Raw genomic sequence first — 25,065 nt, 5'->3', positions numbered from 1 at the left:
GATCATCATCTCTGGCCATGGACAGAGTACCTGTGCCTGGCAGGGGTGCAACGGACAGTATCGGGTACTAAGCCAGACTGGGTACTATCATCAGAGGCAGAGGCATGTCGACTGGACCCATGTCCCTGCTGGGACTTGCCAGAGCCATGTGCATGTGGTCTTCTATGATGGTCTATTGACAGCCCTGCTCCAACATTGCTGGGGCTGGTACTGCCACTACGGGAGCGGCTGTGACTCGGGTGTCATCCGCGACGACTGCCAGCCGATGATGTTGCTGGCATATGTCCACGTTGATGTCTCGGCCATCCTGCACTGTCCTGGCACATGGACATTACATTGCAGAGGACATCTAATGTCTCTCCCGAACTTCTATCAATGACCTTGGTGTAGTGATGCACTGCACCCGGAAGGTCACGGATACTGTCATTGATAGCGATATTATGGGCCCTCTGCGCCCTCAGTCCCCCTCTGGTGTACTGTTCCATACGTGCCTGTGCCTGCATAACAGTCCTGAACATACCTGAGGTTGTAAGACCTGTGGGGGCACGTCTGCCAGGGGCATTACGACCAGCGGTGCTCCCACGAGAACACCTGGACATCCACCTATCTGGTACTGTCCCAGGATTCTGGGTATGGCTGCTGTGAGGGGTTGCATGTGCCATAGATACCACACTATCCTGGTCAATGCATACTGTATGCTGTCAGCTAAGGCCATTGGTGATGAGGGATGTATTGGCAGTATGAATGTACACATAGATGGTGTAGAAAGCTGTGTACTGTCGATTGGCGGAACAACGACAGACCCTGTCAAACCTGCTTGTGCCACAACACATGTTTCATCATCACCACTATTTGTGGCAGTGTCTTCAGGTTCCCTGCTGCACTCAACCAGCACAAACTCAGCACCTGTGAGTGGGAGACAGGAAACACACTTTACAATCTGTACCTGATGTTAGCACACATGCACACATGAACACATGCACACATGAACACATGAACACATGCACACATGCACACATGAACACATGAACACATGCACACATGCACACATGAACACATGCACACATGCACATATGCACACATGAACACATGCACACATGCACACATGCACACATGAAGACAAATACACTACCCACTAAAGTAGACACACACACACACACACACACACACACACACACACACACACACACACACACACACACACACACACCAACAGCAATACAGAACATACCCATTAGTGGTTGATGGTGGAGTACAGTATCACAAGCCAAAGAGCCCTATCACACGTGTCAGCATGCAAGATGTGTGTTGCTCAACAGCATGCAGTTCGAGTGTAGAGAGTCCTTGTTAATAACAGTATACATCTGTTTGATGCATGTGTGTTCTTCAATGATTGGCCTCGCCCTGGTACACAATGTGTACATGGACACAGCATTGCTGTGCAAGTATTACATGCTTTTCAACGTCCTGTGCACCATCACTCACAGGTATACATACCATGGATGGATGCACACAACTGTTAGGTGTATAGCAATGAATGCTATGTGTTGTACTGTAGTTACTGTAACTGGATGTAGTGTAGTACCATGAACCATCATCAGCTAGCATCATGTGGTCACTCATGACCACTAATGTGTGCCACACTGGCAACTATCTTGTTGTACCTGAACTGCTGCACTGTGGCTACATTAACCATTTCACAGGCAGTTGTTACATGGGTATGTAAGGTGTTCAATAGGGAGCATTGCCTAACATGAATGTCTTGTTTGTAGAACAGTTTTGCAATGCCCCATGGTAGGCCTCTACCCCTCAGGTATAGTATGTGTGCTGTGTGGATGACATTTGGGATACTGGAGCCTGACCTTACAGCAGGTCTCTACATACGCCATGTGTATGATATTGACATGTACTGCGTATGACAAGGTGGTATATCTTGTGTGCATGTGTATTGACTATGCCTATACAATGTCCACTACAGTGTACCACAATGGTTTGGGATGCTCTGTTATAGCATGTGTTTGAGGCAGCATAGTCCCACAGGAAACTTGCAGAGCATGCATTATGTGTAGGGGTTGTACATGTGTAAATGGCCTAAAACCCACCTATGACATGCACATGTTATTTGCCATATGAAATGTAGAACACTCACCAGCATGGGTCTGCTGTCTTGCTGTCACACCAGAGGGACCTACAAGGATATGAGACAGTTTGTCAGTGTCAACAACTGTGGCATTGCTGCTGTGACTTTGCAATTTTACAGTAGTACAACGGGTGACAGTCACAGGCATACAGATTATGTTTATCAGTATTGCAAAACACCAGGCACCACATCTTCCAAATACACAGTACACAGCTGACATATGCATGTTCTAACAATCGAGCTAACAGTAGTCTACAGATATGGCATGTTACCTGCACGCTCGCAGTCAACTTGTTGGGTGACTCCGGCCTCCATGATGACACATGTTTGTTGTAGTGGTTGGCCAAGAGCCACCACACTGAGGAGCAGCTCTTCCACTCTGGAGAGGGGCGGGTGTGATGCTGCACCACCACCTGTGGCAAGCTGTTGTCTGTGGACATCGGAGGCATGCTGCCAGACATGTCTGATTAAATCACTGCAGTGATGGCGTACCTGCTCATAAGTCTGGTTATGCATGCCTACATCATTAACCCGATGGACAACATCCTGCCACAGTGCAGTATGCTCATGCTGGTCCTGGCTGGTTCTGGAGAACAGCAGGGTGTGATGTATTAATAGTGTGGACATGATTACTTCCTCCTCTTCAGGGGAATAGGCAGGGTTGCGATGATGAGACTTGTCCCTGTAAGAAAATAAGACAATTATTGTGAGCAAGTCTTGTGGCACACATAACATTCTAAAGTACAGATATCACTGAAATGACATATTTAGCAACCTATTGGCTTTCAGTAGATACACACTTTTAATCCCACACATCAGTGCTCAGCCCACAACTGCCTGACAGTGCCTGGCACGTTCTATATATTAAGCCATGTAATGCACAGCAACAAAGTGAAACTAGTATGTAAGACTATACAACAGCACATAGCACACTGTATGTGACACAATGCACCACCTAGCCACAGGAGGTTTATATGAAGCTAATGCATACAGAAAATTGTCATCCATTGAAATTATTGTGAAGTACACTTACAGTACTACCAGTATACCACAATACTTGTTGATAGCAAACCCCTAAGTAACATATGTGCACATTCATCAATATAGGTGGCATACTGCTGTACTACACTATACATGTTGCTAGATATGCACTTATAGCCTGTAACACACATATGACCCAGGCCATGTTACAGGCATACCCACACACACATCAGACATACCTACAAGACACAAAGGTATGGCAACCCAGATGAGCTTTACCTGTGTACCATACAGTACTATGTGTCAGCACTTACAAAACCTTCTGCCTGAGGTATGTAATGTATGTGGACTACAGGTAACAAACAAAACAGTGTTTCAAAGCAATGTGGATATACACCATACTGTGCTGTTTATGCCTACAGCTTCAGGTAGTACTGCAGTACATACAGGATTTGTATTCACTAGTGTCAACAATCAATGCGCATACATGTACCATTTTAGCCTACAATGGCACACTCCAGTCAACACCATGGGACTATGTCACACCGTATACCATACTGCTTTTGCTGCCTAGCAATAGCATACATATCATTTGCGGGGATCACAGCTAGAACACTACATACCATGATATAAACATTTACCCACTAGGCTATCACACATATACACAACGTTGACACATTCACCATCACACTCAGTCAACCTTACATAGCAATTACTGCAACATGTACATGTGTGTGTGCATCAGGTCATAGGTAGCTCATAGGCTATTAGGCGTAGGGCCTATAGAAGCCTAGACATACGGTACCCTGCCCTTCAACACTCATGTAATTTAAGTTCATGTGCCCCTGTCATGCAGAGCCACAGAGGTGATTCCCGGGTTGTATTTCCTAGTTCACATCCATTCATCATGATTATTCATGACGACTGCTAATGAGGACCATTCTTTGCTATTGATAAGTAGTTAGTTCCAGGGTGTGGTATGTGTCTGAGATGAGCATGTACCACTCCAGCATGTTATGCTTTTTGACATTACAAGGTTTAGATCAGCACAGTATGTAGCTTATAGGGATTTGGATCTGTTGACATGGAGCATGTCCAACAGCTGTGGGTTTGGCATAGCTTTGTATGTTAGGCAGAGGTTGGCTCTGGGTATGCGGTATGCGACACAGTGTAGCTGTGTTTTTGTAAGACAGTCTGCTTAGGGCATCTGTTTGAGTCTGGTAATACTCTTTGTGGTGTTTGTGCCTGGCGTCTACAGTTGCTGTAGATGTCTTCTGAGGTACATTCCAAAATGCCCATTGTACTCTATGATGGGTGTTATGACTGATGAGTAGAGTGGAACACTGACCTCTCATTCCATGTATGACACACCTTTTGTGATGACATGTGGACCGTACATGGTTTACATGACCAGTGTGGTACTGTGATTGTCAAAGGGACACTACTGTCCACCTGTGTCCCGTGGTTTTCTTATCACAGTTTTGATGTGGAGTAGACTACCACCTATGTGGTAGTTTAATGGGTACAGGGTTTTTAACAAAAGGGATGGCAATACATTTATAACATTGAGCTTGAGCGTACATATAAACATCCCTTGGTGTACATACAGATTTACATGTAGGCACATATACAGTCCACCTTTCATGGTGGGAATATCAATTATGCAAGGGTTGAGAGAGATACAGTTATGTAACAATTTTGCACAGTCTTGTGCAGAATGCATTGAGGGTATTCTCAGGCCATGTATCTTTAGCAGGACTCCCTGTCTGGAAGACTATAAACCTAGCAAATCATACCCACAGCATTTAAACACCACATGATATATACCAGCACTGTATGCTGTCTTGTTTGTCACACACTACAACCTACATGAAAATATGCACATAACAACGTTCACCAACATATGTATGTCCACCCTTCACAGACAGTTGCAGTATGTACCTTGCTCTATGCACATGTTAAGATGCTAATATATCTGACACATAACTATCTCTACATATGTGTGTGCCATACACTCACAAGGTACACACTGTTGTACGTCTGTAGACCTCACAGATGACCTGTTGGGCCTTGCTACAACATGAACAGTTGTCACATGTGTGCATGGCAGTAGTATTACAGGGAGTGTTTATAGCTGCTAATGCTACATTACTATACTAGCCTGGTACAGCAGTTGCCAATGCTAAGCTACACATCCATGTTTATATAGCTGTTTGCACTACTCCCCCAGACAGCCATTATACACAGTACTGTACAGAACATAGATGACATGATTGGATGTTTGACATTAAATGCTGAGCTACATATGTCACAGTTATGTCCCACTGCACACAGCTACACACTAATTTGTCCATGGCAGTAGTCATGCATGGCATCAACGCATACATACCTACTGCTGCCACATATGCATGTTTCAAAGTATTTACAGTACTCTTCATAAACATCTACTACTTGCCGGTGATCACATTTCTGTCACATACCTGTTTGTCACTTTCAGGTCCATCTGGTTTTTTTTTGGACAATTTTTTTTGGTGTTGCCTAAGTAGAGTTAGCATCTACTTAATCCCCTTTCTGTTTTAATTAAGTTTTTTTTTTACTTAATTAATTTTTTGCTGGATGATTCACTAGAGTATCCTTACTCAAGTAAACTTTTGCGTTATTCAGTAATAACTCCTGGAAAACTCAGACACAAGTTCTGTGTAGCTGTATCAGGTGCAATGTAATGATTGCATGTGGGGATAGCAAGTACAGTCTGCTTTTATAGGTATCAGCACATGTGATGACCTCTGCACCAATTGGTGCATAGCATTTGGTAAATGCATACAGCCTGCTGTGTGGTAATTGCAGTACTCACTGTCATAGCAACCCAATGCTATAAAATGCTAGGTTTTGTAGGCATAGCCCTTTCAGATTTCCAGAGTGGGGCCCATGCTTATTTGCTGTGTACACTGTTGTTTCAGTCAGAAGGTTGGTATACTTCTTATATCTGAAGCTAGAGGTGTAGACAGTGATGTACATGTTGTACTCAGACCTGACTGTTGCCACTTCCAGTACAGAGCTATCAGTGTAGTGTTTAAGTCACCCCTACAAATGCTTACACAAGATATATGTGAGTATGTAGTTTCAGTTCTACATATGTAATTGACTGCCATACAAAAGTAGTTATTGAGAAGTATTCGTTTGACACATGAACTGTTTGTCGACTGTTATACTGTGCATATTGATGTACTCACTTCTGCAGGGTTTGTGTACTTTTTATTGTTGACATTAGCACAGGAGCCTCAGGTAAACTGGACAATTCCACTACTGAGTATGCCTACCTACATCCTTGGTTGACCCTAAACACACGTATATTTAAAATATGGGGGGATGCAGACATACAGAGAGCATTACGTCTTATTGTGTGAGTGTTATCTTACTGGACTTAATGGATTGGTGTGTACCTGTTGGTTTATCAAGGCAGGTGGTCTGTCTGCATAGGTCCCAACTGTGAACCTATCCAGATGGTGGACAGATGTTAGCCTGTTATTCTTTGTCTGTGCAACCCACAGGTGTTTTCAGCACTGGTACAATGTCATTGTTACAGTCAGTTGCTACCAGTACATAGCTAGATCCTTTGGTATTTCTGTGTTGTACTCCTACATAAGGGTATGCTTGTGGTAGTCTGCACAAAGCTGTTTGCAGAGTGTGTAACAGCAGATAAGCTGATATGCCTGTGTGTTTGTGCCTCTGCCAGGCCTATGAAACACTCAGATACATATTTGTTTGGAGTCAGGGATAGGTAGTTAAATGTGAGGTACACCTTCCAACTAATAGAGACAGTAAGTGTAGACTTGAGTGAAGCAGTGCATGTGGAGTTGTACTCCTTTTATGAAGTACAAGCAGTGTCTATTGTTATTACTGTGATTAGTCATTGTGTAATACAACACCTCTCTGACTGATGTCAGTACTGTTCAGAGGGATTCAGAGGGACACAGCTAAAATATGTTTCACAATCAGGAAGTATGGCCTCTGCCCTAATCAGATATACCAGTGTTTGCCCTGCTATGATACTGTGTGGGGGTTGTAACGTGCCTCAATAACATTACTTGCTGCTAGTATGGCTACTTCTCTTATCACAGTCATGTAATGCAATTCCACAACAATTGCTGGTAAAGATCCACAGAACAAGATTTGTGTTATGGCCTTCCTATTTTTCCTTTACATTCACTCATAGTTTTGCATGATATATTTATTTCAGCACCAAGTTATTGTATATCTGCTGTGGCTTAGTGGTACTTCATGCAGTCAAGTGTGTCCAAGGTCTGGGGTTCGAGACTGACAGAGATGTTTTATTTTGCTGCTGAACAGAACAAGGGCCCTGACATACAGAGTGATTAAGGCACTTTTAACTCATTCACTCCAGAGCAGCTCAGGAAAAGCTGCCTGCTTAATTCCACCATAGGAACAACAGTGCAGCCTGAGCTCATTTTCAGAAAATCCATTTGTAATACTATACAGAAAAGAAATGCTCATAACTCTTTAACTATAAGAGCTACACTAAAAATGTAAACGCGAAAGTTGTTCAGCAGACACTGACCTTTCCAACAGTGTAAATGTTGATAGTGCATATCAAAGTCATAATTAAATATTTGGCAAGGAATGCTGATATTGTGCAATTTTTTTTAAGTTTTTGGAAAAGCAAAGCACAATATCTTGGTCTATGTACCATGCAGACCCATACAATTTGAATCTAATTTGTTAGTATGAATGTCAGCTTTAAAATGATACTTTAACCATAACTGTGTGACACTCCTTTCATGAGATATTCACAGAAATATGATTAGTATATTATTTCTCATAACTGATAAATAAACAAAGCATAATATCTCATCACCTGTAACAGACAGAGCCTACATATCAGTGTAGAAGTTGTGCATCTGAATGTCAGCTTCAAAACGACGCATCATTTGTGTGATTACCATGCTCCCTCGCAAAGATATGCGCATAATAATGAGAAGTATTGTAAATGTATAATTTTCATTTTCGTACAAGACTAACCAAACTGTGATATCTGTACGTGTGTACAGTGCCTAGACACAGTTCTTTTACCAAGTTGTAAGGAGTAACACTGTCTTCAAAATGATGCATTACTTCACACAATGTGGTGCTCCCTTGCAAAGTTATTTACCAAAATATGAAAAAAAAATCATAATTTCCATAACCTAAGTTGTGAACAAACTTTGATATCTGCCTATGAGTACAACATACAGGTACCATTCTTTTACCATGTTAGAAATATAAATAATCTTTTCAAAATTAGGTATTACTTAGCACATTCAGATGCTCCCTTGCAAAGTTATTTACCAAAATATGAAAAAAATCATAATTTTCATAACCTAAGTCCAAAACAAACTTTGATATCTGCACATGTGTCAAACATACAGGCACAATTATTTTACCATGTTAGAACCAGCAATACTGTCTTCAAAATGAGATATTACTTGGCACATTCAGATGCTCCCTTGCAAAGTTATTTACCAAAATATGAAACAAATCATAATTTCCATAACCATAAGTCTCAAACAAACTTTGATATTATACCATGACTCCCCCCCCAAAACGTGCACGCTGATTGGCCAGCGTGCCCATTGTAAATCGAGATATACTAATGGAAAAAGGTCCGCTGCCGGACTTTTTCCATTAGTATAACTTCGTTTTAAACACTGTCTCGCTATAAAAGGGTTTAACATAGCGAGACAGCTTTAAAATAAGCAATGGAGATCTCCGTTGCTTGTTTTAAAGCTGTCTCACTATGTTAAACCCATTTAACATAGCGAGACAGTGTTTAAAAAAAAAGCAACGGAGAAAGCAAGATCTCCGTTGCTTTTTAGTGTCTCGCCATGTTAAATGAGTTTAACATAGAGAGACAGTTTTAAAATAAGCAACGGAGATGTCTGTTGCTTATTTTAAAACTGTCTCGCTATGTTAAACTCGTTTAACATAGCGACACTAAAAAGCAATGGAGATCTTGCTTTCTCGTTGCTTTACAACTCTGATGTACTGCGCGCGCAGTACATCAGAACTGCGGATGCCAGACATCTGCGGAAGGGCAGTAAACAGGCATTATACTATGCCATTATTTAAGAAAAGTAACAGTTTCTTTTCTTAAATAATGTCATATAATAGCAATAACCATTGGGGTGGGTAATGCTAATTTACCCACGGTTGGCTTTTGGTCCCTCGGGCTTAGCACTGACCAAACCACGCCAACCGTGGGTAAATTTAGCATTACCCACACCCAGGCATGGGTTATTGCTATATCTGCACATGTGTCAAACATACAGGCAAAATGCTTTTACCATATTAGAACCAGCAATACTGTCTTCAAAATGAGATATTACTTGGCACATTCAGATGCTCCCTTGCAAAGTTATTTACCAAAATATGAAAAAAATCATAATTTCCATAACCATAAGTCTCAAACAAACTTTGATATCTGCACGTGTCAAACATACTGGCACAATTCTTTTACCATATTAGAACCAGCAATACTGTCTTCAAAATTAGATATTACTTGGCACATTCAGATGCTCCCTTGCAAAGTTATTTACCAAAATATAAAAAAAAATCATAATTTCCATAACCATAAGTCTCATACAAACTTTGATATCTGCACATGTGTCAAACATACTGGCACAATTCTTTTACCATATTAGAACCAGCAATACTGTCTTCAAAATGAGATATTACTTGGCACATTCAGATGCTCCCTTGCAAAGTTATTTACCAAAATATGAAAAAAAATCATAATTTCCATAACAGTTATTTGCCAAGCTCAGAGAAATTAATTGTACACAACACATTTCATAATAGTGTTTTACTTACTATACTGGTCTGACTTGGTCATGGGTGTTTTCCATTCTTCTCATAATCATGCATGGCTCTCCTCACACCATTGTGGAGATTGGTCAAGAAGAACGCAATGCCCTCCTCAGTTAGGTGAATGCCATCCCTTCTGAACCAGTGAACATCTTCCCTTCCAGTGACTCCCAGAACAGCAGAAGACAGTCTTACCTTATCTGAAATAAAGCATGGGTAGACACTGACAAGGGTACCCAGCCAGGGCACATGTAAAGAGAAAAAGCAGGGTAAGGACCACTGCTCCACTAATATGCCAAGGACAGGCATGGGGCTCCAGATGTTGGTTATCTGTAGTGTCCCATAGCTGTGCCAGCTGCCCACTCAGACTGCTGATATCACTATGGTCTCATGACCTCCTTCAGTGTCAGCAGTCTGCCTTACCTCTGCCTTTTCTCTTTACATGTGCCCATTCAGCAATGGACCTAAGGGATGAGGGACTGAAGTAACTCACTAATTGCTGTCCTGACCTTCATACATTTACTACTCTCACCTACATACGCTGACTACACATGAAGGCAGGGAGACTGAGTGGAGAGCTACATCAAGGCAACATGTCAAAAGACCAAGACTGACCCAGGCTGTGTCTTTTTGCATGTTTTTGCATTACATCACAGTGGCACACCCAAGGCCATGCTTACCAAGGGCAGCAGCACTATGGGACTGTGCTGTAGAGTCTCCAGATTCCCAAATGCCATCCCGGTGGATCACAAGATCCATGCTGGCTGGGTATGCCCCCTGTGATGCACCCACCAACCTAAGAGCAGTTGGCAAAACAAAAGTGAAGAGGGACCTTCCTGGCATTGGTGCTGAAGGGCTTGGCTGCTAACTGACATGGGGGCACAGAAAGAGCACATGTACACTGAAAAAGCAGGTGAGGCACTCTGCTTTATCTCTGCCTTTTCCATTTACATGTGTCCTTTCTGCAAGGCCAGGGGGAGCTAATGTAAACCCTGTTGCCCTGACCTACACACACTGACTACACCTGAAGGGAGGGAGACCGAGTGGAGAGCTACATCAAGGCAACATGTCAAAAGACCTAGACTGACCCAGGCTGTGTCTTTTTGCATGTTTTTGCATTACATCACAGTGGCACACCCAAGCCCATGCTTACCAAGGACAGCAGCACTATGGGACTGTGCTGTAGAGTCTCCAGATTCCCAAATGCCATCCCGGTGGATCACAAGATCCATGCTGGCTGGGTATGCCCCCTGTGATGCACCCAGCAACACAATATTCGGCGATGGGACAGCATAAGGTTTTTGGCTGCTCCCTTTGCAGCGACTCCCAGAACAGCAGAAGACAGTCTTACCTTATCTGAACTAAAGCATGGGTGGACACTGACAAGGGTGCACAGCCAGGGCACATGTAAAGAGAAAAAGCAGGGTAAGGATCACCGCTCCACTAATATGCCAAGGACAGGCATGGGGCTCCAGATGTTGGTTATCTGTAGTGTCCCATAGCTGTGCCGGCTGCCCACTCAGACTGCTGATACCACTATGGTCTCATGACCTCCTTCAGTGTCAGCAGTCTGCCTTACCTCTGCCTTTTCTCTTTACATGTGCCCATTCAGCAATGGACCCAACAGCCTGGTCACAACTTTGTTGTATAGTGTGCTCTGCACATCTTACTGCTGTCAGCAGTCTGCTAGACTCTTATGGCCATGGTACTCACCAAAGCATTCCATGCATAGGTTAATCTTGCAGGTCAGGCATCCCCATGATGGTTCAGCATGTTTACCCTTGATGGCACAGTTTTTGCATCGTGCCTTCCGCCATTTCACTGGAAAGTGTGAGCCTTGTTCAAATCGTGTCATGGGCTCTGGGATGGTAATCTCTATGCATCTTTTCCTTTTCTTGTAGGTGGTCAGGAGGTGCATGCCTAGGTTTCTTCTAAACTGTAACTGGCTTGCCGCAATAAAACAGCCAGAACGTGAAAGCTGCCGGTGGCTAGCACTCTCACGGAATAAAATGTAAGCATTCACTATGTCCACATCCCATAGGAACCAGAACAAGTACAGCCACCATTTCCTTGCCTTTCGAGCAGTTGGATACTGCGTCCTAAGCTGATCTGCTCGGTCCACCCCATTCATGTATGTGTTGTACATGTTTACAACTGGTGGACATGGCACTGCAGCTTTTGTTCCATCGTGCTGTCTCCTGCGTATGCTGGAGACTGCCAAGGTTGGGTTACTATTAGTTGACAGCAGAAATACTGGGCTGCTATCCTTCCATTCAGTTGCAAGCAATGGTCCACTCTGCAGCTGCTTGTAGAACCCTCGAGGTGCTTTACCAATGGCTTGTCGGTTGAATGTTACAGGCCATCCAGACCTATTGGTGCGCATGGTTCCACAGCAGTACAGACCGTCCTGCAGCAGTTGCTGTGCCAGAGGGACAGATGAGAAGTTGTCAAAGTAAATGTAATGCTTCTTTCCAATCAGCCCCCGTGTTAGGTCGACCACAACTCTGTGTGCCAGTCCAAACTGTGGTCTGCTCTGCCTTTCCAGTGTATACCTGGAATTCATGCACATAACCATTATGTGAGTCAGCTAGCACCCATACCTTAATGCCATACCTCTCCGGCTTGCCAGGCATAAACTGTCTAAATGTCAGACGTCCACGGAAGCCGACCATGGCTTCATCTACAGCCACCTCATGATGCACATTATACTGTGTCCTACATGCATGAAGTACGGCATCCAGTATTGGCCATACATGATGGAGCTTGTCATGACCCACACAGCCCTGTGGTCGTCTGAGGTTTTTGTCATTGCAGTGAAAATACTGCTGAATTTTTTCAAACCTCTCCCGGGTCATGTACTCGGCTATTGGGAAATGACCATACAGATGGTGCGTTTTCCAGTACTGCCTGTATTTTGGAACATGTACAATAGACATGTATATTCTGACACCTAGAAATGTGCGTATGTCTCCCGGACAAACTGGACTCCACCGCTTATCAACCTTGCCTGCTGCAGCCTGCCTCTGTGCAGCATAGCGGTTAGTTTCATCAGCAATAAGCGAGTACAGTTCCACTGGGAACATCAAATTGAGGAAGTCCACCTCTGTGCTGTCTGAGTCCAGGTTGGTGACTGAGCCGACTGGACACACAAAATCATCGATGTGAACTGGTGTTAGGTGTTTCTCCCATGATAAGTTTCGTGGTGGGCATGATCACCGTGCCTTTTTCATTAGCCTCCCACAGTTTTGAATGGAAACTACTGGGTGGTTAAGAGATGGTACCCTGTGATCAGTTACATTACCCACTGGTTTGTACTGACTTCTGAGTGGAGTACTCGCACAAATTCCATATTGCGGCACACTCGGATCCTTGCTTGACAAGGAGCTACTTCGGCTCAGATCCAGTGGACTTTCTCCATCTGAATAAACCTGCTGTGGACTACGCCTGAACTCATGTATAGTAGGAAGCATATCCGCTTCCTCTTCAGCACTAGGCCTTGCTTGGGCAATGGAGGACTGCAAAGGTCTGTCACTCGGGCCACGTCCTTGCCATAACTCAGATAGAGGCAATTCATCCTCTGTGTCAAAATCTGATTCAAGTTGATGACCACTGTTGTGTGTGCCATCATACCTTAGCTGGGCTAGTGGCATTTCATCCTCACTGTCGTGGTGAGTTTCATCAAGAGTAGTGAGCTCAGGGGTAGAGGGTAGGGGTCTGTCAGGAATCGCTGGGACAGGGGCATCTTTATCAGCAGTAATAGCCTTCTCACGCAGACGTGCCAGTGGAATATGATCATCACCATCATAATCGTCATCCTCACTCTGGTTTGGCTTACGCTGTGCCTCAAGATCCAATTCCATTTCGGACCCACTGGTATTACTGTCAGAATCAGTATCCTCGCCCACGTAAACGTCGGTTAGCTTCTTAGCAGATGGCATCTTCACTGAGGGGTGTGATGTCGGGTGAATGCAAAGCTGAAAAACACAACGGTATAGAATATAATGTTACTCACCTACACAGAGGCAGCTGAAAAGCAACACAACATGCAGTATGTAGTGATAGTTTGACACATTCAACTGTTTCATTATATGTGGTTCAGTTACATTAATTCACAAAGATATGAACTACATTAATAAATGGATACTTATATCTGTATGTTACTCGTGAAAATACAGATATATATATATATGTCTGTGTATATATATATATATATATATATATATATATATATATATATATATAGATTATATATTACATATACATATATATACAATTTATATATATATATATTATACATATATACATACACACACACACACACACACACACACACATATATATATATATATATATATATATATATATATATATATACACACACATACACACACACACATATATATATATATATATATATATATATATATATATACACACACATATAGATAGATATTATATATATTATATTATATAAAATAAGGGGTTTCAGAGGCTAGGTAGTTGAAGAATGGAGGGGGTGGCTTGCAATGACTAGAAGCAGAGAATAAAAACACAATCTGCCTTGTGCATTCATCAATGTGATAACGAGTTGCACTTATATAAATAACAGTGACAGCTCCTGATAGTTTTACCTGAAAAGTGATAATGACTCCGTGCTATATTGTAACTGACTTATTGCTAAGGTGATAATGACCTGCCTTTCATTACTGGAAAGGTATGCATGCTCTGACACAGGTGATAATTGCTGCACATCACCTGTTGAGTAGGTAATCATTATCTCCTTGTGCAGCTGTTATGTAATACAGTAGTTCAGTAAAATAGTATAACACTTTGCCCTTCCTCCAACACAAGTTGCACACATTACTGACAAAGGCCAGAAAAATTCCCAAAATATAACATAGCTCCATGCAGGTAGTAGACAGCAAGTAATAACATGGGTAACTTCTAGGCAAAACTAAATCATTCAGAATATCTGGAGCAATTGTTTATTTCTTGTGATGGTAGGAATGGACAGTCTGTTTCAAAACGGATCATTTTCAAATGGGTGTCTAAGACTATTACCTTTTGTTATAATCACAAAAAATCTATTCAAGCCAGGGTGAAGGCCCTCTCTCCAAAATGCATAGAGGAAGTCTAGGTTCTGTTACAGGGTTGGATTCTAGAAAGACAAGTTGTTTTTCTCTATACACTTCTATGCTGTTTGATAGATAAAGCTTATGAGAGATGCTATGGAAAGCAAATAAACCAGCTGTTCAAGGTATGGAATTTGGTTAGAAATGTGAATATCTGTGACAATACAAAGCAGTCACAGTTCAGCAAGCAAACTGTAAACATTTCAATATCTCCTTCCATACCTTTCAACTGTGCCTCATAAGTGAGCTCAGTCCTCCCTCCTAAAACTGTTAAGTTTGGAAAAAAAGTGGTAAGTTACCCTTTAGAAAATAAAGACAGTTCACATTATCACATGTAGGAAAGTGTGTTGTGCTCTGATGAGACCAGCATGGCTTTGTATAGTGTGCCTCCATAAACTATGTTTGGGGTGGTTGCAAATGAAATAAGATAAATGCATGTTGTTTTGAGTACTACCTAAGACTGCATCACCAATGTACATTTATCTCCCTTCCGCTTCCTCTGTCTCCCTCTCAGATTACTTCTTTCTCCAAGAACAAACAAAAGGGGAGAAATACAGTCAATGTTAACTTATCAAATACATTTATAGTCAAGCAACTGGCCTGATAAAATTACAGTAACCTGCAAAAGAACAAACCCACTATCTGCCCATCTTCATCCATGCAGTCAAGACTAGGGCTTTGTTGCAAAATGAAATCCTTCCTGCCCTCCTCTAAAACCCTCAGTATAATGTATGCACAGGCAGCAGAATGAAAGATTTCCCAAAAACAGCCATTTAGTAACCTTTCCTGGTTCCAACAGGAAAAATTCATAAACAAACACCATGCGTGCAGGTGGGAAATTGCATCAGATTATCTTGTGAGTAGCCATTCATTATATTCCGGGTGCAGGTGTAATATAAGACAGAGTAATTACCAAGGCTGTTAGGACAAAGATCATAGTAATTCATATGGGACAACAGTGATGCTACAAAGTACTGGACGTCCCTCCAAAATGAAAAGACAACACGATCACTGTCAAGAGACCTACAACAGTGAAGGAGCTGCAGGAATTTCTGAAAAAGTACTGGTTGTGTACTACTTGTGACACCAATATCCCATATTCTCCATATGTCTGGACTATAGGGTAGGTAGGGTTGGACAGAAGCCTTTTCTAACACAGAAAAACATCCAGGCCAGGCTACAATTTGTGAAACAAGATATCAAGTCTCCCAGAAGCATGTGGGAAAGTGTGTTGTGGTCTGGTGAGACCAGGTTTGAATTTTTTTGGCACATTCAAGAAGTTAACGTTTGGCACAAAAACACCACTTCTCATCACCAAAAGAACAACATTCTCACGGTGAAGCATGGTCATGGCAGTATCATGCTTTGGGGTTGCTTTTCGCTGGAATTGGGGTTTAGTCAAGGTGGAGGGAATTATGAATAGTTCCACATACCAGTCTCTGCAAAGAAAACTGATCTCAAATTGCAACTGTAGTAGGAAAGTAGTAAATAAGTGTAGTAAAGAAAAGGCACTGGTGTAGATTCAGGAGTTATACCATTATGGGCAGATTCCAAAAGCAAAAAAATAATGCTTTCATTCTACACACGTCTGGTTGGACTGCATCTCGCTGCGTACAGTTCTTGAGACAACATAAAGAAAGAGATATCAGGTACCTTGAAGGAATGCAGAAGAAAGCTACCAGAAAAGTGCTGTAGAATGGAAGGTAAGGGATATGGTCAAAGACTATAGGAACTACAGATCTTCTCATATGAGACACAAGGAGGCAGGGCTGGAAGACTTGATACTAGTGCACAGAATCATGCTGGAAAGTGAAAAGTTCCCTGACAGGACTCGAACTCCCCTACAGCAGCTTACAGAGACTAAATAAATACTGTAGACAGCCATTTAACACTACAGCTTTATGCGAGCAAGCTATATGAAAGAACTAATCCAACAAAATCATTCAGTGTGTACAGCAAAGTCTCAAACAATCTTAACAGTATCCGCAGAAAAGCAAGCCATCACAAAAGTCTATTTGGAATAACTGACCAAGAGAATTTACAAAATGACAAACTGAAAGAGTCTCTAACTTGGTATTATGACCAATAAAGGCACTTTAAATTAATCTAATGCCAAACACCAAACATTATTACAACCATATAATGCCCAATACCATGCCCAAACTGAAAAAAAATACAATTTCTATTATGTTAACTAAATATAAAGTAGATAATGAAGGCCATGTATAAAAGCAGTTCAAGATCCTATAACACCATATCACCAGTAATCAAATTATTAATTAATGACCAATCTGCGGAAGTATTATTATAAGCAAGCAAAGTGATTACAACAGACCACTACAATGACCGCCTTTACTACATAAAGGTACTCATCTCAAAAAATGAGCACATCTACTATGCAAATGAAGTTCCCCTCCCTTTCTGACCTGCTTATACAAAAAACTGCAACAATTAAAATTATACCACGACTGATATACTGGTGTACTCCTCATAAGTAGCAGTAATAACTAGGAAACTAGGAAACCTCATTACTTACAGAACGGTAGCTTCCCATTTGCTAATTTTGCCACATGTGAAGAAAAATAAAGCCTGTATACAATAGCTACAGTCCCATATGATATGAGCCACTTATGTCATTATGGGACTACAGAACATTAACAAGAATAAAAAGAATAAGACAACCAGTAATTTACACAGATACAAGATATACAGGACCATGGCTAAATGACATGTTTCAAGAAAAATAGGATACAAGTTTTACACCCCCTCTCCCTTCCTCCTCTTCTGTGTTTATTCTGATGTCACAGAGCTTCCAATAACCAGTATTTTTTTTGTTCCAAAACGTCTTTGGGGCATGTACCAATCCAGTCAGTCAGCCTAGATGACAACATACATTCCAAATGACCAAACAGTTGGTAATGGAGATCTAAACTTTGCTGTTGGCATTTAATGCATTAATCTGGTTGTGGAAGAAAATGGTGTACTGCTGGGTCACCCATCCACCCAGTGAAAATAAAGAAAAATAGCATGCATTTACTTATTTTACTTCAGCAACAAACTATGCATACATTTCAGGGAAGACCCTAACTAGCATACAAAGCACTGCAACTACAAGTAAACCACCAACAGGTTATTACAGAACAAGCACAACAGATCACAGCAAGTTTGAAAACACTCCTATTCTACAAGATTCCCAAGAGGTCTATTATGGGCATAATAATGAAAAGAAACACTAATAATGTCCTGGTTAATTATACTGCATGCTCCCAACTGCCTCACTTATCACTTATTATAAAACAGCATTAAAGATTCATAATACAAAACCAATGATACTAATGCATACATCTCACTTTCTTAGTGTGAAAAATCTGGACACATTCTGCTCTTATCAACTTACAAATTTGATAAGACTAACAGGTTTTACATTAGCATACATTTTCTGAAGGGCCTGAAGTCTTGCCTGAAGCAAAAAAAATAAGAAGATTTTTACCACTCACCAATCAGTAGTATCCACGTCCCTTGCACAAAATACACCTCAATATATGGCACTTTATTTTCTTCAAGATGATAACCACAGAAGATGGAAATTCAGCTACATAGGAAAATAAAAGAAGAAAACAATAGTGGGTGCAGGTTCTTTGTCGGCCCTCCACAAATTATTACCATAAACACAACAAGAAAATCCTGGTACTCACTATTAACACCAATGCTCCTACTACCCACCAGGCAAAAAAAAAAACACGCCAACAATTGAAGAACACCTCAATGTCTAACAGCCTTGAAAACTTAAAAAATAACAGTGAACAGGTGGCAAAATGATTCGGTCTTGAAACCTTAACAGTCGCTATCCACCAACATTGCAGCCTCACACACAAACTACTTAGCTATAAAAAGATTTCTATCCCAACTGCCTGAATGTGTCCAAAAGCACACAATGACTAACATCAGCATGATATGGACTACAAACTACCTGCTTGGAGAAGTTCAGCACAGTAAGTGGCTACATAGCGGCCCTGACAATTGGAGCAGTATTTGAAGTTGGTGAGACTTGTTGGCGGCATGGTGAAAGTGACATCCCGACACAATGTGGAAATTGAATATCGAAAAATAAATCCAATACTATACGGTGTCCAAAGAAATGCAGCCACACAAAAGCAATAATACGACCTGCGTTTAATATTAAAAACTCAAACAGCAGACAGTAAACTACATTATACAATGCCACCTGATTAGATTTTAATGCCAAAGATACCACAGAAAAAAACTTTGGCCACATGACTACATCATGACTTTACATATTTACTGTCCCACACACTCCCTAATGCATATAACAAATATTCACAGCCACGGTTGCTCCCACCAGATGAGAAGCTGCTCTATGAAATTATGGTAACTGAGAGTTACACTGTCTGAACACTGACATACAATTTATGTTAGGATTTTAAAATTTAAGTTACAGTTTTAGCATTAGGAGTTGAGTGTCATAAGGTTAGGGTAAACTGTTCCTATGTTAAATGGCCAATGGTTGCAGTAAAATAAATGAAGTGCTGAAATCAGAACATGTTGAAAAACAACTTATGCCTGCCCATCTGAAGTAAGCATCACCAATATTCACTAATGTAAAGGTAGATGGAACTGATCTTAATGTTATTATATCACTTGATCCTGCCATCATAAAAATCACTTTGTAAAAGAAAAGGTGTAAACACTTTATAATGAATTTTCTAACAAAAATGCAAGCTTGCTCATGCAAAACTATTCATATTTTAAGATAATTACTGCATGTCCCTTTTTGCAGAAGCTGCACTCTATAAAGACCCGAGAAAGTGAAGCACGATTATTTGAGAGAAAAAACTTGAAACAGCTCAGCAAACCCTGAAATCACATTCAGCTAAAACAATCATAAACACACACTTAAAAGTACAGACTGCATTTTAGTTATAACAGATATTTAACTATTAATAGAGACAAGTAGCACGATGCATTTACATTTTTATTTTGTTTTAAAATATATGTTTTTACAGATAAATAAGCACATCATTGTCTCCGATGACATTCCGGAACAGACAACGTTCTTGGAAATAGCAAGAAATCTAATCTGCATCTCAATTATATTGAAGTGCTCACCGTATTATGAATTCCTTACATGCAAAACAATCATCGTCATGCTAACAAGCCACACTAATTTGTTATTAATGTTAGCATTACAAACACTATTCTTTAGTACAGAACCCAAACTTTCCCAAACGCACACCCGCTTTGTTATTTGAATAGCGCAGGAAACCCTGCACACCTAGTGCAAGTCAAGCTTACTGTAAGACTGAAGCTCAGCACCTTTCTCAAATACAAGCTGAGAGAAGAAGGCAGCCACTTTTGAGATTTTAAGTATTTTTTCTCTGTTTATTTGCTAAGTTTTTCTGCATAGCTGCCTAGTTTGAGCATTTTCTGGCTTGTTAAACTTGATTTCTGCATTAGTAGCTGTATTTAGAGCACAACCAAAAGTTGTTTACTGAATTTCCTGTTTGCACTTAATTTTAAATCGTTTTTTTCTCAAAACTTGCATATTTTCTGTCCTTGACCTAGCACTCTTGTGTGGGGTAATTTACTGCACTGTTATAACTTGATATTACCTGTGAACCTCTGCTATCTCTGAAAAAACAAAAAAAAAATCTTGCTTTTTTCCCACTTTTCTGAGATTTAAAAAAGTTCAGTTACAGGCTTGCTGCTTACTGAACTGTTTGCAAGTTTCTGTGAGGCCATTTTTCCTTGGGCTAAAGGAAAGTCTCTCTGTTGATCAGTGGCAGTGAATTACATTGAGCAGCTTCCCTGCCCCCCGTAGGAGTGGTTACTGACTTGAAACTGTAGTTTTATTGGCCAACAGGGGTCATTTCCAAAACTCCTTCATCTTCCTCTCTTAAAACCTAGTTGCCTCATGGTTTTGGCATCTTTTCAGGCTTGTTGGCTGTTGGCGAAGCACCCACCAAGAGGAGAAAACGCTGAGAGAAGAAGGGAGCCACTTTTGAGATTTTAAGTATTTTTTCTCTGTTTATTTGCTAAGTTTTTCTGCATAGCTGCCTAGTTTGAGCATTTTCTGGCTTGTTAAACTTGATTTCTGCATTAGTAGCTGTATTTAGAGCACAACCAAAAGTTGTTTACTGAATTTCCTGTTTGCACTTAATTTTAAATCGTTTTTTTTCTCAAAACTTGCATATTTTCTGTCCTTGACCTAGCACTCTTGTGTGGGGTCATTTACTGCACTGTTATAACTTGATATTAGCTGTGAACCTCTGCTATCTCTGAAACAAAAAAATCTTGCTTTTTTCCCACTTTTCTGAGATTTAAAAAAGTTCAGTTACAGGCTTGCTGTTTCCTGAACTGTTTGTAAGTTTCTGTGAGGCCATTTTGCTTGGGCTAAAGGAAAGTCTCTCTGTTGATCAGTGGCAGTGAATAACATTGAGCAGCTTCCCTGCCCCCCGTAGGAGTGGTTACTGACTTGAAACTGTAGTTTTATTGTCCGTTTTGGGTCTATTCCTGCTTCGTTCCAGCCCCTGCTATCAAGCACTCCTTAATGTGCTTTAGCGCGATTTAGCGCGGAGTTGCCACTAGAGCAGCATCGGGTTAAACTTTTTCTGGCTCCATAAAGTCTGTTCTTCAATTTTTCCCTTAGAACTGCTCTGTTAGGAACCTAAACAGTTTACACCTTCACTAAAAAGCACAGTACTTATTCCTAATTGCTTTTTCTTCTCAAAAAGCTCAGCACTTGTCTTAAAAGCATATCCCTTGTCTTATAAGCATTTTCTTTGCAGGTCAAGCACTCCTATATTATACAAATCCCTCACTTGCAAAACCCCCAGGAGTGCCCACTTTCCCTGCTAAGCCCTCTACTTTTCTGTCTCATACCAACTCATAATTCTTTCTAGCATGTCGAAGGGTCAGATGCTGGCATCCTCTCCTGCCCAGTTGGTGAATCTGGGAATTCTGAGGCAATGTTACAATTGCCTCATGTACACGGACAACCCTCCTCCTCCCACATAACACTAACACTTGAGAGATGCAGCTATTTAGCCAAACTGGAGGCTGAGCTCTCTCAACTCAGGACTGGCAAGACCAGGCAGGAGGAGAAGGCAACTACACACACCACAATACAAGTCTCACATAACTCAGCCACACCACTGAATCAAACACATAAACACACTAAGACATACTGGAGGCTCTGAGTAAAATTTACCTAAACAGCAAAGGCCTCCAAAGCAGACACCCAAGCAACTGCAAACTTAAGACACCACACAAACAACACATAAAAAACAAAATCAGTGTGCAAAGCAGTCACTGCCCTTAAGGCCAAATACAACACCAAACATACTTGTCATAGGTGACTCCATAGTCAGACACACTGACGTCCCACTCACCAGGCTGAACAAGGAGAAGGTCACGGTAAGCTGCCTATCGGGCGCTAGAATCCGCCACATAACACAAGCACTCAGGTCACTCCACGGCAAGTACAAGTATGACACAGTCATTGTCCATGCTGGTGTGAACGACTTGAGATGTACCTCCCTGGACTACATGAAAAGAGACATAGAGGAGCTCTCTGATTATGTAGCCCAGGCAGGTATGACCCTGACCTTGAGCAATATCCTTCCTTCACCACGAATGATGCCACAATATAGTGACAAGATGATCAGCTTTAACAATTGGCTTAATTTCTGGTGTTATTCAAAGGGGATCCAGTGTCTGTCTGCTTGGGATAACATGCTTGACAAGCCACGCTGCTTCGCAAGGGACGGCTTGCACCTGTCACCCCTGGGATTCCGGATATTGGCTAAGGCTCTTGCCACCCCCATAGTGCCTTTTTTAGGCAAGGCTCAAATTCTAAACCTACCACCCTAGAAAACAAAAATGGGAAGAAACTAAGGGTAATGCTGCTCAATGCCAGAAGTCTAAATCTCAAAATGCATGCACTCGAGGCCCTTCTCAGTATGGAGAACATCGATGTCTGTGCTGTGACTGAAACCTGGTTCAAGGCTCCTGAGAGCACCCTGACACTATCAGGTTTTACCTCATATCATGCGTTTCGGCCCCAAAACCCGGACCATACCACAAAAGGAGGGGTTGTATCCATATTCATCAAGGATACCCACACCTCCAGGTTGGTGGCTACGCACAAGCATCAGAAACCATCCAGGTGCAATTAACCATAGGCAAAACTGCTCTACAATTTGTAGCATGCTACAGGCCACCCTCTCAAACTCAGGAAACCCACACAGCCTTCCTGAAGACACTGGAGGGTATAAATGTATCACCAAACACCATCATATTGGGTGACTTCAACTACCCGAATATAGACTGGGAACATTACTCAAGCCCCAACTTTCTAGCTCAAAGGTTCCTGGAGTTCATAAATTCAAATGCCATGGAACAACTAGTCACTGTCCCCACAAGAGGAGAAAATATACTAGATCTCATCATCACAAACATGGGGACAAAATGCTCCACACGGAAGTATATCCCTCTTTGGTGAGATCAGATCATAAACTAATCTCACTAGAAATCCACATCCCGCCCCCACCCCAAACAAAAAAGACCACAGTGAAGAACTTCTCTAAAGCAAACCACACTACTCAAGACAGGTGTGGTATCCTTCAAGGCCCCCGAGCCAATGGAAACCACAACCCAAGCTGCGGAAGCCCTTACAAATGCCTTCTATGAACACCTTCAGGACTGCATGGATCAGGCAATCCCAAATAAAACCAAGACTCTTTCCACAAAGGGCAAACGTCCAGTCTGGTGGACCCCAGCCATAAACAAACTTTACAATAAGAGGAGAAAGCTATTACATGATAGAGCAAAATCCCAAAAAGGGAAGTCATCTTTGATCAGTACTAGCAAGAAACTACGATCCCTCATAAAATCATCCAAGGCCAACTTTGAGAAAAAAATTGCCATAGATTCAAAACACAATCATAAGGCCTTCTTCAGCTATGTCAGAAACCTGGGTGGAAACTCCCAGATATGCTCAGAATTAGTCCAAAATGATACAAAAATCACTGAACCCACAGACATTGCCAACATACTGGCAGACAGATTCAGCGCAAACTTCACCCCCTCTCTCCCCCAAAAGGAGAGATAACTATCCCAACAGAGTGTAGCCTCCCAGACATCTCAAATGCGCAGGTGAAAGCTGCTCTCTAAAGCTAAAAACACAGCATCAATGGGACCGGATGGTGTCCCCGGCTGTGTGCTACATGAACTCAATGAAGAACTAAACCCGCACATAAGGCAGCTGTTTAATCTTAGCCTTACCACAGGATATGTGCCCAAGGAGTGGCGTACGGCAACTGTGGTCCCACTCCACAAAGGCGGGGCCTCTACGGACCCTGGTAATTACTGCCCCATAAGCTTAACAAGCCTGGTCTGCAAAGCTATGGAGAGGATCATAATGGAACTCATAAACAAGGACATAGGGGACTTGCAGACCTTGGACCCAACCCAGTTTGGCTTTGTCAAGGGCAGATCTTGCCTTTTGAACTTGGTCGACTTCTTCGAAACAGTTACCAAGGCCATTGATGAGGGAAAGGCAGTCCATACAGCCTACCTTGACCTTGCAAAAGCTTTCGACACAATACCCCACTCGGGTATCATAGAGAAACTTACCAGCTTAAATGTAAACCCATACATCACAAGATGGGTTGCAAACTGGCTAAAGGACAGAACCCACAGGGTTAGAGTTGCTGGAGCCATGTCAGACTCCAAGCCGGTTACAAGTGGTGTCCCACAGGGCTCAGTCCTTGGCCCCCTATTGTTCGGCATCTACTTCTCAGAAGTACAGGCAAACATAGGAGGACTATGGCTGACAAAGTTTGCGGATGACTGCAAACTGGGTGCCATAGTGGATAGTACATCAGACATCAGACACAGACATCCTTCAGAGGGGTCTCACGGAAACTGATA

General features: G+C 41.8%; 1 protein-coding gene across 8 annotated transcripts in view; it reads left to right on the top strand.

Annotated features, from left to right (window-relative positions):
* The window catches only part of ACVR1C (activin A receptor type 1C), a 1,029,031-nt gene that overhangs the window by 66,585 nt on the left and 937,381 nt on the right, over positions 1-25,065 (top strand). The window lies entirely within an intron of this gene.

Source organism: Protopterus annectens, chromosome 6.part0 (genome assembly GCF_019279795.1).
Source record: "Protopterus annectens isolate FY-2018-M chromosome 6.part0, PAN1.0, whole genome shotgun sequence".
In the NCBI taxonomy this organism is placed as follows: domain Eukaryota; kingdom Metazoa; phylum Chordata; order Ceratodontiformes; family Protopteridae; genus Protopterus; species Protopterus annectens.
The sequence above is the reverse complement of the archived record's forward strand: the minus strand, read 5'-3'. Positions and strand labels throughout refer to the sequence as shown.